The 16,908-nt window shown below is 34.1% G+C and overlaps 1 protein-coding gene across 2 annotated transcripts in view; it reads right to left on the bottom strand.

The window, feature by feature from the left end:
- The window catches only part of LOC106664607, a 617,189-nt gene that overhangs the window by 417,917 nt on the left and 182,364 nt on the right, over window positions 1-16,908 (bottom strand). Inside the window, exon 1 of one of the 2 annotated variants that reach the window (XM_024230588.1) lies at window positions 11,020-11,171. The exons of the other annotated variant lie outside the window; for it this stretch is intronic. The gene's annotated coding sequence lies outside the window, so the exon portion shown is untranslated. Of the gene's footprint in view, window positions 1-11,019; window positions 11,172-16,908 lie in introns of those variants that run through there. 2 annotated transcript variants of the gene reach the window in all.

Here is a 16,908-nt window from a genome sequence, read left to right as displayed (position 1 = left end):
ACCTGATGCTACCTGATCAAGAAATTGTAAACTAACTCAGTAAGTAGATAGTATTGTGAATTATTAATTCGACTATATTTATATGTTTTTTCGTATTAGACCCTGAATATGTTAACAAATTAAACGAAAACTTGGCATGAAGTTGGGAATTTGTATGTTTCTGTGACCTAATTAATACCTGATTATCGCACATTCGAATCTTGCTACTTTTAGATGTAATAGATTTTTTTACGAGGGTTCACAACAGCAGAGGTTATATAAACCCTCGGGGTGCCGGTTTTTTTTTTTTTTTTTAAGCCAATTTTTTTGTATGTAGCGTTCGAATGCAGGGCCGCTGGATTCGAACCCGGGAACTTTACCTTACAGTGATTAGCGCCGTGTCAACGCCTAAACCGTTGCGGCCACCGACGCTCGGGGTGTAATAGATAAAATATCCATATAATAAAATAAAGTAATATAATAAAAACTTCTTTAACTACGAAAAAACCCTAATTAAATAATAATTTAAAAAACCGGAGAAACAGAAATTAAACTCACCCTGTATATGGATATGTGTAATAGATAAAATATCCTTACACAGGGTGAGTTTAATTTCTGTTCCCGTGGTTTTTTTAATTTGGGTTTTTGTTTAGTTAAAGAAGTATTTTTCTCAAATAGAAAATTGGTTCCACAGCTGAATTCGACGTCAAAACACTTTTCAGAAAGTCTACATTTATGACTTAAGTTAGGTCTACATTCGTGTCCTGGAAAGGTAGAGCAACACCTTTTGCCTCATGCGAAACTAGATAATTTTTTTTATTAAATGAGGAAGAATGCTTACTTTAAGGAACAGAAAGTGTTTTGGATTTACTATCAACTCCGTTATTATTTAATACACTCCTTTCCATTGTATTAAACCTCACCAATTTATTAAATAATGATGGTTTCCATGTGTTTCCAACAACTGTTTCTTAATTATTCTTAATTATATCTTACTAAAATTTGTACGAGTTATGTTGGAAACTCTTATTGAGATAATTAGAATTGCATTGGTTAGAAAATAGTACGATAAAAATTTAATATTTAAAGCATTATTTAAATAAAAAACGCAATGAAGGAATCAAACATTTTAATTAGTAAACCAATTTCACTATGGTGGGAATGCGCGAATGGCCCATACTTTTAAAAGGTCTGAATAACGGCAAGTGGTAAAAATAAATTTTAGGCTTGTTCGGCCGACAGCCCTCTGCCCAGAACATTAAAATGGTATTTAGGAGGTACGCAATCCTCTTTTCCCCAGGGCGTTTAATGAGGAGGCGGCGTTTAATTTCCAACTGTTGTCTGGTTTCGCAGCGATAAAACAAAAAGGGTGGTGAACAATAAAAATGCAGATGACAACGGAAGGCGCATAATTAACGAGATCTACGGCGGAAACAAGACGGAATGTTGCGTCAAAAAGTCAAGAGACTGTTAGTGGCTTGGCGAACTTTCAGTACAACTAGAATTGAAAAATTGAATATACAGAGGGTACCAACTTCTATAGTCCACCCTTTTATTTTTGAAACGGTTAACTTTAGCAAAAGTTGGTCTTATCGAAACCCCAAGATAATTTGGGCTAGGAATCATGTGGTGGCAATAGATTTAACATAACTTTCTCATCGAGCTGGGAAATAAAATGAACTTTGTTATTTTAAATAAGAATCCCATTTTTTATTGTACAATTTGAATCTAAAGATTATTTTGTCTCATTGTTACTGAAAGGATATTATTGATAAGATCGACCATTTCTGAGTTAAGCCCGACAGAAAATGCGTGGGAGGTATGCTGTAATGGTTGGAACAATAAGGAATATAATGAATTTAGCTAACAATTTATTACACAGTTTTGCTCATAAAATTTAAATAACAATTTATTTCATGGTTTTGCTCATAAAATAATAACATTTTCGACGAGAAGAATCTGAACAGTACTCATATTTTTTGTAGTTTATTTCAAAGTAGTATTTGTAATTTTGTTGTTATATAATTACTACATTCCTATTTTAACGTAAACCAAATTAAACGAGATCAAAAATTCATAACTTTTTATAAAAAATAATTTAATTATGATATGTGTGATGATTAGTGACTGTTAATCGATATTTATTTAGAAATCTTGAGATGCGGTCTTGTGTGATGTAGACCAGACCGCATCTCACGATTTCTAAATAAATATTAATTATGATAGTTAGGAAAAAAATTATCAAAACATCGGAATAACTTTATTTAGAACGATTATTCGGAAATAGTGAGGTGGTGTGATGTAGGTTTCAGGAAAACATTTTCTTTATCGTGTCAACGTTTCGATCTTTATTGAGATCATCTTCAGAGCCTGGGATTTTCAAACATTGTAAATTTAACAAATACATTTAGGATGTGTAAAAAAGTGAATTTATACAATGCAAAAAACTATTTTTTATATCCAATCAAAGTGTTTCTACTCACGAAAAGTATTTGTTTTCTGCGTAATTTCCCTCCCCACCCCCTTCAAAATCCAACGTATATAAACATGAAACATCAATATCTCACTGGCACTCACAACACAACTCCCAGTAATGACAAATCTACACAGAAAAAAAAAACTTTGAATGAGTACGAATACTTTGATTGAATCTAAAATTTCTAGCATTGTACAAATTCATTTTTTCCACATCCTCCATGTATTTGTTAAATTTAAACAATATTTGTAAATCCCAGGCCCTGAAGATGATCTCAATAAAAATAGAAACGTTAGCACTATAAAGAAAATCTTTTTCTAAACGTTCACACCAGAACTCACTTCACTATTTCCGAATAATCATCGACTAACGGTCACTAATCACCACACATTTATTTAGAACAGTTAAGTTTAAAATAATTTATTGCATGGTTTTGCTCAAAATAATGCATTGCGAACAAAAGAGTCGTTGCGATTGTGAACTGATTTGAGAAACACGTTGCGTGACTGTACGTGGCGTGCGCTTGACGTCGCATACATGTACACACCGTACCAAAACGTGACAAGGCTTCGGAAAGCATCGGGTATCGTCGCAAAGCGCTGCATCAGGTAAATGTGTTACCGGCCTACCCTACTTATAACCCTGACATCCTTCCAATGAATGTTTCAATAGCCTAAACGTATATTGTACAGAAAGAATATGCACTCCATAATGATGATATTATCAACCTGCAGGTTTGGAAATTACACACTTGCTTAATTAGATGAAAAGAAATCTCAATAATGCTATAATGACATGTTACCTGGAGGTATATGATATTTCATTTTACGATCAACAACATTATGCGTCAAAAGAATGAATAATTTATTTAGAAATCGTGAGATGCGGTCTGGTGTGATGTAGGTTTCAGAAACACATTTTCTTTATCGTGCCAACATTTCGATCTTTATTGAGATCATCTTCAGGATTCTCACGATTTCTAACGAAATATCGATTAACGGTCACTAATCACCGCATAGAATGAATAATAAAACTATAGAGACTTTGCTCAGTCAGAGTTTTATTACAACTTACTTTTCTAGGTGCGATACAATTCGTTAATTAAAGCGAGGAATGACAATGTTGGGTTAATAAAGATCGACCCGAGTGTTAACGTACTGCAGCGATTATTCAAGTGCGGTTAATGGAGAATCAAAAGGAAAGGTGAAGTTGGGCTGTAGAGGTAACAGAACCGAGGTGTGTTGGCTCAGGTAATGAGAAGGCTGGAGATTAGCCGGGGGGGCGGTGGTGCGAGACAAAAGTGCGGTCGCACAATAGCCGCCCCAACTAATAGAGCCCGACCTTCCTAGTAAAGTCATTAAAACTTGCATCGACCCCAAAGGCACATGTGCCCTCGCCATTCACTCCCCAAAACCAAGAATTATTAATTGCCCAAACTTGTAATTAACAATAGTTTATTGTAGGTGCCAGCGCCAAGTTATGCCTACCTCCTTCGTCGCACAAACAAAGCAGTGAGAAGATCTTGGGGTATACGAAACAAAAGACAGACAGGTATGTTCGCAGAAGTAGGTCACGTTTAAACCTTCCATAATGTAAATAAACACTTGACAAAAACACAGTATTATTCCGAATAAATTGATTCGTCCTTCCAAGTTCACAGCAAAGTTGGATTTTAAAGGAGTTCATTTAATTAAGCCCACAATTAGGCCTCGTTCAATTCATCGGTCATCAATATGATTGTGGTCTATGTGGAATACCTGGTCGGCTCGAAAGCAATTAGTGGAAACGCATATTATTATAGTGGTTCCCTTTAGATATGCCATATTAATAGGCGGCCGTATCATCACATCAAATAAATCAAACAAACATTTGTATTAGAGGCGTATCGCATTCCAACCGTGTGACAATCCTTTGCGCTATTCTGTTGTGCGTCGAGCATTAAATCGATACCTGTCCGTCAAACAATGGCTCATCCAAAGTTTAAACATAAATCTGATTATGGGACTTCTGTAAAAAGCCGTATTATATGATGTTTTTTGATCGACCAGCAGATAATCTATGTAGGGTTCCAGTCTTCGTAGAGGTCATTGACAGGTGAAAAAAGAAGACTGATTGCTGGGTTCACCGAGCTTTCGGCACCTTATAGTACTATCATCAGGGTCTAACCATCTCAATATTTGCGGGATTGGTAGACGTTTACAAAAACGGAAAAAAGGGGCGACCGTTAGAGGGCGCACAATTGCAGGCAAAAAGAGCTTGGTCATACCAGTCCAACCGGAGGTGACGGGGCTCGTCGCTCTACCTCTCATTAATTTTAGTCCTTTGTACATAGTTTCTGTAAATAGGTGTAATTTTAGTTTTAAATATATTCACTGCGATCACAAATGTTACCTGTAAGGGATTGCAAGTCAGAATAAAAAATTGTTGGGACTCTAGTCATATGGATTTTTAGGGAGATATTGTTTAATTTAATTGTTTTCAATATCAAATATAAATATCGTATTCTAATAATTACTTACAATTTTATATAGATGGCTATTTTCACCGTCAAAAATGTAGTATGCTGGCCATGTGCTCCATAACCTTAAGTCCAAACCCCTTCTACTTTTTTTTAATTTTTTTTTTTTTAATTTATATTAATTTATTTTTTTTTCTAACGAGGGTTCGCAACAGCAGAGGTCGTATAAACCCTCAGGGTGCCGGTGTTTTTTTTTAAAAAAAGCCCATTTGTAAGTATGTCGGGTCCGAATGCAGGGCCGCGGGATTCGAACCCGGGATCTTTACCTTACAGGATGAGCACCGTGTCAACGCCTAAACAGTTTCGGCTATCGACGCCCCTACAATTGTTTTCCATGTTAATCGTTTTTCTTCATAGTTGGGAAAGTATGTATAGCATTTTATTTCATTAATTTTTCATTGTTTGTTATTGTGTATTTAATTTTAATTCTAGGAAGATTGGAACCCTACATAAGCCATATTATGTTTAGATTTGTGCAATTATCGTCGTGGATCAACATAGAACTTTTCTCGTTATGTGGTCTGTTTGTCATTTTTCCCAATCAGTATATTTTTGTCTTATTCATCAATTATGAAATTGGAAAACTTTTAATATGGTCTTTCCCTACGAAATTCATACTCTGTGTTACAAGTTTTGCTATATTGTGCGGTGGGTAGTTGGTCGGGTCGTCGTTGAAATGGCACCGAAAAAGCAGGAAAACACCCGACTGAAAATATCGAGAAAAGGTAGAGTAGAAAGATCGGAAACGACCCAATTTCAGACCCATCTTCAAGATAGAATTGCTCGATTTAATTAAGAATAGTTTCAGGTTTTTGACCACACATAACTGTTTAGTCTGTTTTGTCTTAACTCACACTGCTTAAAATCTTAACCAATTACTACATGAATATAATTTAATATGTATTTATTAGTACAAATCCTTCAAATAAACATAAGAGTTTAAATTTTTATCACATATTTTTTAATAGGCCGTTTTCGGAAAACCCCGACCATATGAACTTTTATATTTTGTCTTGTTTTCTATGAAACAAAACGTTTTGATCTAACTTTTCAGGTTAGCGGGACACGAAGCGGCACAAATAATTTAAATAGCAAAATACTCATTAATGAACAATTTTAAAGGATGAAGTTGAATTTATCGACCTCCAGCAATTAATGTTACGAGTTGGAACTTCAGGAGGACAAATGACGGATGAAATAAAAAGAAAAAGAACAGCTTCCGGCGGCTTGTATTGCCATCCTCAGGGCCTAGCTTTATTAAAACAATACATATAAATTTTTTGACAAGACAATACAATTAATTGGGAAGCTGCTATTTTTTTTATTTCATCCGTCATTTGACCTCCCGAAACTCCAACTTGTAACATTAATTTTCAAGGACTTTGCAAGCTGAATTCAAAGGTATCAACTTTTTCTTTTTTTATTGATCTGAAGTTCTTCAAAAAACTATTTCCAAAAAGTGATTTTCATAAAAACTAAATTTTCCACTTCTTCAATTTAATATAAGTAAATTAATTATATCACATGTTTTTTGGATTGTTTTTTGAGGCTGAATTCGACGTGCAGCCGGTTTAATTTGGACCAACCGTTTTGGAGTTATTATGAAATAATATTATTATTATTCCCCCCCCCGGCCGTCTAATTACTAAGGTCATTGCCGGCACACGTATATATGTTTCTCGCATTTTTCTTTCTTTTATTTCAACTTTATCTCTATCTCATTCACTATAACTCTTCTTCTAATTTTGTTTCCTACCGACCAAACAGAGGAGTGTTTTGTTGCTCGTTCCTACCATCTCACACGTGATTTTTTAAAAATACTTCAATATTTACAGACTCACTAACAATACCCACTCACGCTAAGAAAATGATTACCTAATCTACAGTTGGCAGGGCTCAGAGTACAGGTGCACGACTGAGGTCCTGCCCCTACAACTAAATAAAAAGTCGGTAGGATAGTCATAATCCTACCGACTTCCTTCCATTCGTGCTAATAAATACATTCATACAGTATGTACAGAATTTCATTCATCCATTAGATTAATTTCCTTTTGACCGGCTTGTGGAGTACTCGATATTCCTTGACATCCATTTACACAAAACATTCACGTTAATAAATACATTTATATTGGAGAGGTCACAGCATCTCGGTAGTATTCTTGCAACCTTGATAGCGGTGACCTGTTCCTCAGATCACACAACAACTATATAATTACCTAAACTAATTTGGCGAGAATGTGAGTTACTCGATATTCAGTCATAGCCACACCCACGCTAATAAATACATTCACACTGCAAAATGGAGATATACCACGTGTAGTTGGTTATATGTATCCATAAGCATTTATCAATTTTAATTACCTAATAAGATTATCTTTTAATTCACTGTTATGCTTAAGAACTATTTCCAGATTACATGGTAGGTCACACCGTTCTCGGTACTCCCGAATAATAGTTTTCTAAAAATAAAATCTTCTCCAACTATTTCAACTATGATCCACCAGATTTATAATTCGACTGGTTTGTGGTCGGGGATGTGGTCTAAATTTTCAAAAATGGTGGAAATTCCTGTATTCGTAACTGGTATCAGTTGTTATATTACATTTTTGTTGTTATATTAAATTCTTGTCTAAATAAATACTTGATATTAACTCTAAACCACTACGGTTGCCTCAGAATTAGTCAGCAAACTTACCTGCCTAAATTGAACCTGAAAAACCGCAGAATGGCTCATTATCCTTAGTTACTTATTATTGCATTTATATTATATATTTAATTGACATGAGACAATTATTAGTAACAAGAGTATTTATACTACTGGCAACACATACAAATTTAATAAGTGATTTAACATCTTAGTAAAAAATATATATGTGAAATATAAATTAATTTAAGTTCAATTATTAATTAAATTCACTAATTTCGTGGTCCGCTTGACCAATTAATATTTTACAGTTAATTAAGGTTTTTTGTTGAGATGAAAAAAAGTTAATGTCACGAGAGGGATTCGAACCCACGACCTTCGGCTAGATACGCCGCTGCTCTACCACCTGAGCTATCGTGACCTCGATCCACTCGAACATCAAAAATGGCAAAAGGAGGGAAAACTCATAAGGTGGGGTTGAGATGGGGAGTTGATGTCCGAGTGGATCGAGGTCACGATAGCTCAGGTGGTAGAGCAGCGGCGTATCTAGCCGAAGGTCGTGGGTTCGAATCCCTCTCGTGCCATTAACTTTTTTTCATCTCAACAAAAAACCTTAATTAATTGTAATCAATTATTAATTATTAATGTCAAATTATTAATGCGGAGCCTTGAAGAAGACATAATATATTAAGAAAGCTCGATAGTAGTGCAAAACTATAACTGTCGGACCTCATCCCTGATCGTAAAACAATCGCAATATATTAATTTATCATGTTAATTAATAACAAATTAATTTTTTAAATCTTTAAAATAATTATAACGACTATAAGGATGATCATTTAAGCGCGATTTTTTGAGAATTACTCAAATAAAACTGTATTTTAAAATTTTTAAAAATAAACTAATTTTTATTTGAGGACCAAAATTTACACCAGATATAATGGCGCTTTAATTATCTATATCTAGAGCGTTTGAGGAAATTGTCGCAAAGTTTTTAAATATGTGAAAACATGTATTTAATAAAAATTGAAATTAGAACTAAACAAGATGGTTGAAGAAGTTGGAGAATTTTTTTTAAAACACAGTTCGGAAATAGTTCTTACAGAATAACTAGAGAACAAATCCGGATTAAGCACCATTTTGATCGATGAATTCAGCGTCTAACATTTTTTAAAATTGTTCATTGATGAGTGTCTTGCCAAATGAAATAATTAAGCCCTTATTCTTATCCCATTATCCTGGGGATTTAGATTTTTTAAAAATAGGCTACTAAATAAACAGGGGAAAAATTAAAGTGTAGGATTCTTGGGATGATTCCCAAAGCTACATAATAAAAAAAATATAGGGGGAACAGAAGTTGAACTCACCCTGTGTAATAATTAGCGTTGTATTAACTAATTGAAAAACTGTAAACCCCTTTTTATTTAAGTAACAAACTCTTCGTCAATGAACCAACATTCTTTTTTTCTTTGTTTCGTCAATCCTTTTGTTTTGTAATAAGAAAGCGCGTCATTATGAAATATTGATTATAGGAAAGAGGACTTGCAATTAAGGGTGTTTTGTACCTTTGGCTTTCTAATAAACAGGTTTTGAATAATCCTTACGAACAGACCTGCTTGAAGTGAATTTTCCTACGAATTCATGTGCAAAGTTACGTTGGGAAAAGCATTTGATTCGATTAAATTCCACCCTATACGCATACGCAACGACGCCTACAAAACTAAACCTTGCGGAAAGATATCTATGGCTTTATTTCCTGACTTTATGATCATAACTTGAAATTGTACAGATTTTAATAAAGCCGCGTGAGAAAGAAATGGCCGGTCTCCGGCGGCATGCTACACTCTGAAAACGAAGTGAAAAATAAGATTTACTTCTAACAATCGTAAATATCTTTTTATTATGTCAGTTATTATTCAGTACTTTATATTTTTATTGTTTATTTTTATATAGTATTGATAATTCGTCGCAATTCAACTAGGAAATAAATTGTTTGGACATAGTTAAAACAATCACTCCCCTCTGTTATCAAAACACTCCGTCTTCACTTCATTCCCACACTCGATACTCAACCTACACTGTTAGAAGTAAGTTTCTCTCAGGGAGGAACTGTTGGTCCCACCCTGTCTACCATTTATTTGACCATTATCATCGGATGAATCGGTAGTTTCGTCTTCTACCTCGATTCCCATCCAAGACACCTCCAGGAACAGGTTAAAGTTATCAAACTTAAAGTGTTAGATGTATCGACCATTGTTTTATTCACGAATAATCTGGAAGTAGGTATGGTCTTTAAGAAAAAAAAAAAGTTGAATTGTTACTGACAATGTCTGCCATACCGAGGACGACATTAGTCGAAAGTTATCAAAGGCTGGTGGAAAAAGTTAATCATACTTAGGACTGTACTTACACAGCAGGTTTATGGGTAATACCTGTACAAGACTTAAGAGACAACAACTGAATATAAAACTTGAACATCTACGAATTACAAAAAAGTAAAAAACAAAGCTGAATGAGAAATCATAACAGTACACATTTACATCGATATGGTAGAATTGTATACAACGACAATAAAGAGTTACTAATTACTGTTATGATGACAAGATTCTTTAGATTTAAACAGCAGACAGACGTAAAAGTCCCACCTAAGATCCAAATACAACCACAACATAAGATGTCGACAAGTACAAAAACTTGTATGACCAAAATCTGCGTGTACTGTAAAAAAATATTAAAAAAATAATACAATAAAATAACCGAATCATTGTGGGCTCCAATCATCGTGTTCGATATCCATTGCATCCGATTTTTCCAATTATCTTCGAAAAATTGTCATAGATTATTGATAAGTCACACTTCTTCATATAAAATGTTCTATTTATGCTTCTTAAAGGTGCGATACAACGATTAGATTTTTCTTCGTAAGCAACAGCATTGCAATTGCTAGGAAAAGACAATTGTACCAAAGAAAACCATTCCTGTCTAATAATGCCTTGATTAATATTGGCATTAAAAATATCCTGGACGAACAAATTTGTAGATCTCTGATGGTTTAGGGCCACTTATGAAGTATCCCAAGTGAGGATGAGGATTTAATCATTTATACCAAACCAGGTATCAATAGATTATCTCTGGACGGATGTTGACTAATCTCTCATCATCATCGGCGGAATTTTCTTATTTAATAAAGAAAACAAAATCTCAATTATAATAAATTAATGCAACAAAATAATTTTACAAGTTCTTACGGATTAAAACCAGGTACAACTAATATTTAACTTTAAATGTGTAAGGATGTAGTTTGTTATATAATACTACAGTTGTAGATATGATTCAACTGCAATGTTTAAGGTAACCAGAGAATATGATCCATTAATAAATTAAAATGAAAAAAGTAATCACCTTAATGTATTCAACATACACACATTAGTCACCATAAATGTAATCCTTGATAGAAACTAGATTTCAAATTGGTTTTACATTCACTACTGTTTGAGGGAACTGTTTGTGGAGTGATGAAGGTGAAGGAACTCAAACTGATAAGAACTGTACCTTAGGATCAAAGGTAACATTAATCAGTTAGATCCTTCTTGTAAATGATAAACACTGCTTTCGCTCTGAGATACCTCCGTCGGTCTATTAATCAATAGATCTAAAATGGGCAGGCACTCGAACGATGTAACAGTGTTAAATAGTAGTTCACAATTTTTCTTAACAGTATTCACGATCTTTATGTTGATTCTGATAGGTCGTGTTAGATCGAGAAATATGATGACGTAGACTTGAAAGAATCGGCTAGTTAACATCGGACGATCTAACAGACCAGGGCCAATGTTGGATGTTATTTATGAAAGGTATCGGTTGAGATAAAAAAGTCAGTGTCTCGAGGGGGATTCGTACCCACGGCCTTCAGCTAAATACGCCGCTACTCTACCACTTGAGCTATCGTGACTTCGATCCGCTCGAACACTAACCTCCCATCTCAACCTCACCTCTCGAATTTTCCCTCCTTTTGACATTTGTCAAATGTCGTGTAATCTATTTGATTCTCGGCGACAAATGAAATGGCCACGGAGAGCTTTCGTGAAGATATACTTTAGTTTAATTATAAAATCTATTACAGTTCGTGGTCCATTTGACCAATTAACCTTTTTCAATTACTTAACAGTTATGAAAGGTATTGGTTGAGATAAAAAACATCAGTGTCACGAGCGGGATTCGAACCCACGACCTCCGGGCGGATCGAAGTCCCGATAGCTCAAGTGATAGAGTAGCGGCGTATTTAGCCGAAGGTCCAGGGTTCGAATCCCGCTCGTGACACTGACTTTTTTATCTCAACGTATACCTTTCATAAACATTAATTAATTGAAAAATGTTAATTGGTCAAACGGACCACGAACTCTAATAGGTTGGATGTTAGGTCGAAGATATAGTCAAATTGCTATAGTTAGGCGTAGGTAACCAACATGGCAGCCATGGCTTTATTAACAGCTGTTTTTTGTTCACATGTGTTTTTATTCTTAATTGAATCAGACCAATACATTTCTTTTGTTAATTTCTGACATGTCCTTATACTCTCATTCATAACAGATACATCTCCTATGCTATAAAGTTGTAGGCTGTTAGACGTTAGGATACAAGTTAGGTATGTCGGAATAATTGAAGCGTGTCATTTGTTAGTACTTTTCGAGTGCATTTTGAATGAAAGAGTTAATTAGTTTTCCGTTTTTACTAACTTCTGCCATTTAACACAAAACAAACAACAACAATCCTTCAAGGGCTGTTATAGCTTTATTTTTGGTTCTGCCAATCACCACGAGCAGCATTGCGGAAAAATTAACGTTTAGCATGCTAAGAATAGACGGGGGCGCTCACGATCTTACTGGACATTTCTCTCATATTGCTCGAACCAATCAAATGAGACTCGAGGGGACCAACTGCCCTTCTCTTCCAAATGTATCAGTTTTACATCTTCTTTCGGGTCAATTTTATGAACTGTGTTATTTGCCAATTGGTCTTTAACTTCAGAGTGGATTTGATTTACCTATCTCCCCATCTAATCATTATAATTATAATATAATATGCCTTTTATAAATATTAATATATTATAATTATATATATTATACATAGTCTATATTTTTTAATATCCAATAAAACAAAAAATTATGTCGCATATAATTTTGTAAACAAAATTTCAAAAATTAGTTATTTTAGATTTCATAACAATAATATAAACAATTTAATAAAAACTTGTACAACAAATAATTATCCCAATTCTCTGGATTTTTTTAACTACTTTAAAAAATTATCGCAAATTTTTTTTTTATAGTAACTTAAAGAAAAATAACAAAAGATAAAGGTGTTATGAACAAAAAAAATCGTGCTCGTATGGCTTACCTGCTAGGTACTTCAAAAATTTTCTTAACAATTTTTAAGAAATAAAAATCATTAAATATATTATTTAATGATATATATTAGTATATGAAAAATAAAATACGGAATTGCCTACCACCTTTTTATACACTAATCTGAAATCTATAATTCTAATGTTGTATATTTGCTCACATGCAACATCAAAAAGACACTGAAGAAGAATTATGTAATAATGTCTATTTAGGAAGGTTGGGATTCTATTATTTCCGGAAAAAGTCTCTTAACAAATTATATATATATATANGATCGGGTTAGTATGGATTTTTTTTTTTTTTTTTTTTAATGGATGGATGGATTTTCAACTTCATTTAAAAAGGTAACATTTAGGTTGTTGTGAATGGTGTGGTCAATGAATATAGTTTTTCCGAATACGTCTTAGTTGGAAAACGTGGTCATAATGTCAAATGGATGGTAAATTCAAAAGGTTGTAGGTGGCGATGGAGAGTTGGGTGTCCGAGTGGATCGAAGTCACGAAAGCTCAAGTGGTTAGAGCAGCGGCGTATTGAACCGAAGTTCGAATCCCTGTCATGACACTAACTTTTTCATTTCGACCAAAACCTTACATAAAAAGATTGATTAATTGAAAGAAGTAATTTGGTCAAACAGACCACTAAATATAATGGATTTATATCATAATATTGAAAACCATAATATTGAATATTGAAAAATGGCAAAAAAAGGAGGGAAAATTCAAAAGGTGGGATTGAGATGGGAAGTTAGTGTCCGAGTTGATCGAGGTCATGATTGCTCAAGTTGTAAAGTAGCGGCGTATCTAGCCGAAGATCGTGGGTTCGAATCCCGCTCGTGACAATGACTTTTTTATCTCAACTAAAAACCTTAATTAATTGAAAAATATTGAAAACGTTTTGTTAATATAGAAAATTCCAAGATGTAGTATACTGTTCAACAACCTACAATACAAGTGATAGAATTTTAGATTAAATATAAAAATATTGAAATATTATATTTTTTAAATATAGAACAAAGAAAGTTAATTGGAAGAGGGAAATTCTTACAACACTAAAAGGAAAAAGAGGGAACGCTTAATTTTCACGAATATTTTCCAGTTACAATGCTAGCCAAAATGTTAAAAATGTACCCTCGTACAAATAACAAAACGAACACAGTTTTAACGTGTAACGTTTTTTGTAACTACGAAACTTTGTAAGTATATACAGACTTTATTCTTCTCATTTTATCATTGAATATGGTAAACTTAGATGCAAAAAAAAATCAAATCAGAAGACAGGCAATAAATTATCACTCAACATGGAGGTTCATAATCTACGCAAATACATGTTTAGGTACACATTGTTTTTATCAATTTAAAGCGGGCAGTTACTGTTGTTAAGTGCATTATTCTTGAAGAAACAGAGACAGCGCTGTCGTTTTCTTCGGTTAGTTAAATTTAAGTGTATTGGGCCTCTTGTGCACTAAAGGGACTTGTTGCTCCCCCGGGGATTAGTCGTTAAAGGAAATTCATCCGTCTCGGGCAAAACTTTTTCCACCCCGAGTTCTGCTTTACAAATTAATTTCTCCTTTTTCTGGTGAGCCCCTGGGCCGGCGGGTGGTATAGAGTCATTTTAACCAATCTCCTGTTTAGGAAGGTTTGGATTCTATTATTTCCGTAAAGAGTCTCTGAACAAATTATGTTCTTATTTTGTTTTTGTCTGGCAATGAATATATTTTTTTTTTCGAAGACGTCTTAGTTGGAAAACGTGTCAAATACAATGGGATTACCAGCCCTCACAAGACGTCAAGAACAACCATTGATTTATTTAAGATAATTACTGTTGCTTGTAATTTGTAGAGTTACATAATATATCTCATAAATACTTAACATTAAAATATAACATAATCCTTTAAATTATCTGAACATTTATAATTATTATTTTTTGTGAAAAACAAATTTAAAAAACAAATAAATGGGATTTTGGTCAAATGTTGCTGGCCAAATCACTATCTGTTTTGTAAAATTGTTTTTTGGCGCGTGGAACTTATCCTACATTCACTCGAAATGTTAATGAACTCGAACGATCGACAAGCAAGAAGTGAGAAAAAATTATTTAAAAAATAGTAAAAAACAGATAATTTTCCTAGTGCAAATTAATCCATTTTGTATGTTGGAATTAATGAAGGATAATCTAACCTTTGAATGCTCGATAAATTAATCAATGATCGGAGAAAAAATTTTCTTTTGGCAAAACATCACTCTTTTAAAAACTATGGACATTATTGTAGCAAATATACCAGAAAATAAATTCTCAGTAACTGGTTAGACTTGAATCAGTGTAAATTTTCTCCTTTAATGTTTGCTAAAATTTTTGATGTAAAGGACAATACTTTTTTTACGCGTTTTACATTCATGTGTTTGATTTGATGGTAAATAATAATTAAGATATTTTAGATATGTAAGTAGAAGAAGTAAAATAAACGAATTTGATTTGTCTGTAGTATTTATAAATGCTTAAGACCACCAAATTCTTGCTTTCGTTGCCTCCTTTACTCCGTAGTTTTGTATACCCTCAAAGCCAAAAAACCGGACACTTTTGTTTATTTTACATACTAAGGTGTTTGGGCTGGCAAAAAATTAATAAAATGTGAAAAATAGGAAGAAAGAAAAGAAACGAAGACCTTCCTGCCTTTTATGGACTATATGTTGCAGGAACGGAATAGAACATAAGCCGCCTCGTGAAGTTGGGGCACCAGTTGCGATACGATGGTGATCTGCAAGCAGGATGGAAAACGGGAAATTGTGGAAAGGTTGATAGAGATGGAAATGCATGAAAATACTTTGGGTTACAGGGTTTTGGATGCAAAGGGGGCTAACTTAGTGGAGGGTTTTCAAAAACTAAGGTGGGGTGAGAACTTTAGCGGTTTTAAAGTAGATTGATCGTTCGAGATCGAGACGAGAACTGATATGAAGGGATTTAGGATGGGAGGAAGTGTAGGATAAGAGGGCAAAGTCCACTTGAATCTGTCCTGAGCCCAAACACTAGATATAAAGGATTCATAGTCGTCTTGAAACGTAAAGACAACAATAATAACTTGTTTTCCTTTATACTAATCGTTTTATACTCTTTAGTTTAAGAGTTAAAAAAAAAAATCAGTTCAATTTTATTCTTTCCAGAGCTCGCTTGTCCCGTGATTTAATTGATTTTTAAATGTTCCCAGTGATGGAACAATAAATTTGTGTAAAACAAATTAATTGTTTTTTATTCTTAAAAGCTGTGTTTTGAGTAGAGAAGGTGGTGGTAGATGCCTTGGCCAAGGGGCGGACGAGCGTAGACATAGCCGCGTTCTAAATTCCATGATGGACTACAGTGGTGTAGGGCCACCGGAAGTTTCGATCGACGAGAAGGTAGTGATCGAACGAGTTGCATGATGGCTAGGGATGATTGTTTTATTGCTCTTACGGCATTAAAGAACCAATATTTAACGGCTTCTTTGATAAGTAGACAACTCTAAACTTCCCGTAAGGTTGTAAGCTCCAGAACTTCAAATCTAATCTTCAAACTTTGTGAGAATTGCCTAGGTCCAGCATCAGGTTCTGTACTACAAGAGAGGCATCGAGCAGATAGGCGACAATTCGCAAATCAGCATATCCCAAAGATAATTGAACAGTTGTGGCTGTTCTCTTCATAGATAAATGCCTGTCTGGGTTTGTGTTGTGTGGGAAGAAGATGCTTCATGTGGCATTCGTATAGCCGTTTAGGTGAGTCACAGACTTTTCAATGACAGTCATATATGGTATGCTGTGGATTCAACATTCATGTCCGTACGGAACTGATTGCCATACAGAATGGATATTTGACTTAGTAGGTATTGAGGTTCCCGTATGGTCATCCTAAAAAGGAC

The sequence above is a fragment of the Cimex lectularius genome, unplaced genomic scaffold (genome assembly GCF_000648675.2).
Source record: "Cimex lectularius strain Harlan isolate CLEC.00 unplaced genomic scaffold, Clec_2.1 scaffold13, whole genome shotgun sequence".
NCBI lineage: Eukaryota > Metazoa > Arthropoda > Insecta > Hemiptera > Cimicidae > Cimex > Cimex lectularius.
Note: the sequence above shows the minus strand (reverse complement) of the source record. Positions and strands in the feature narration are given on the sequence as shown.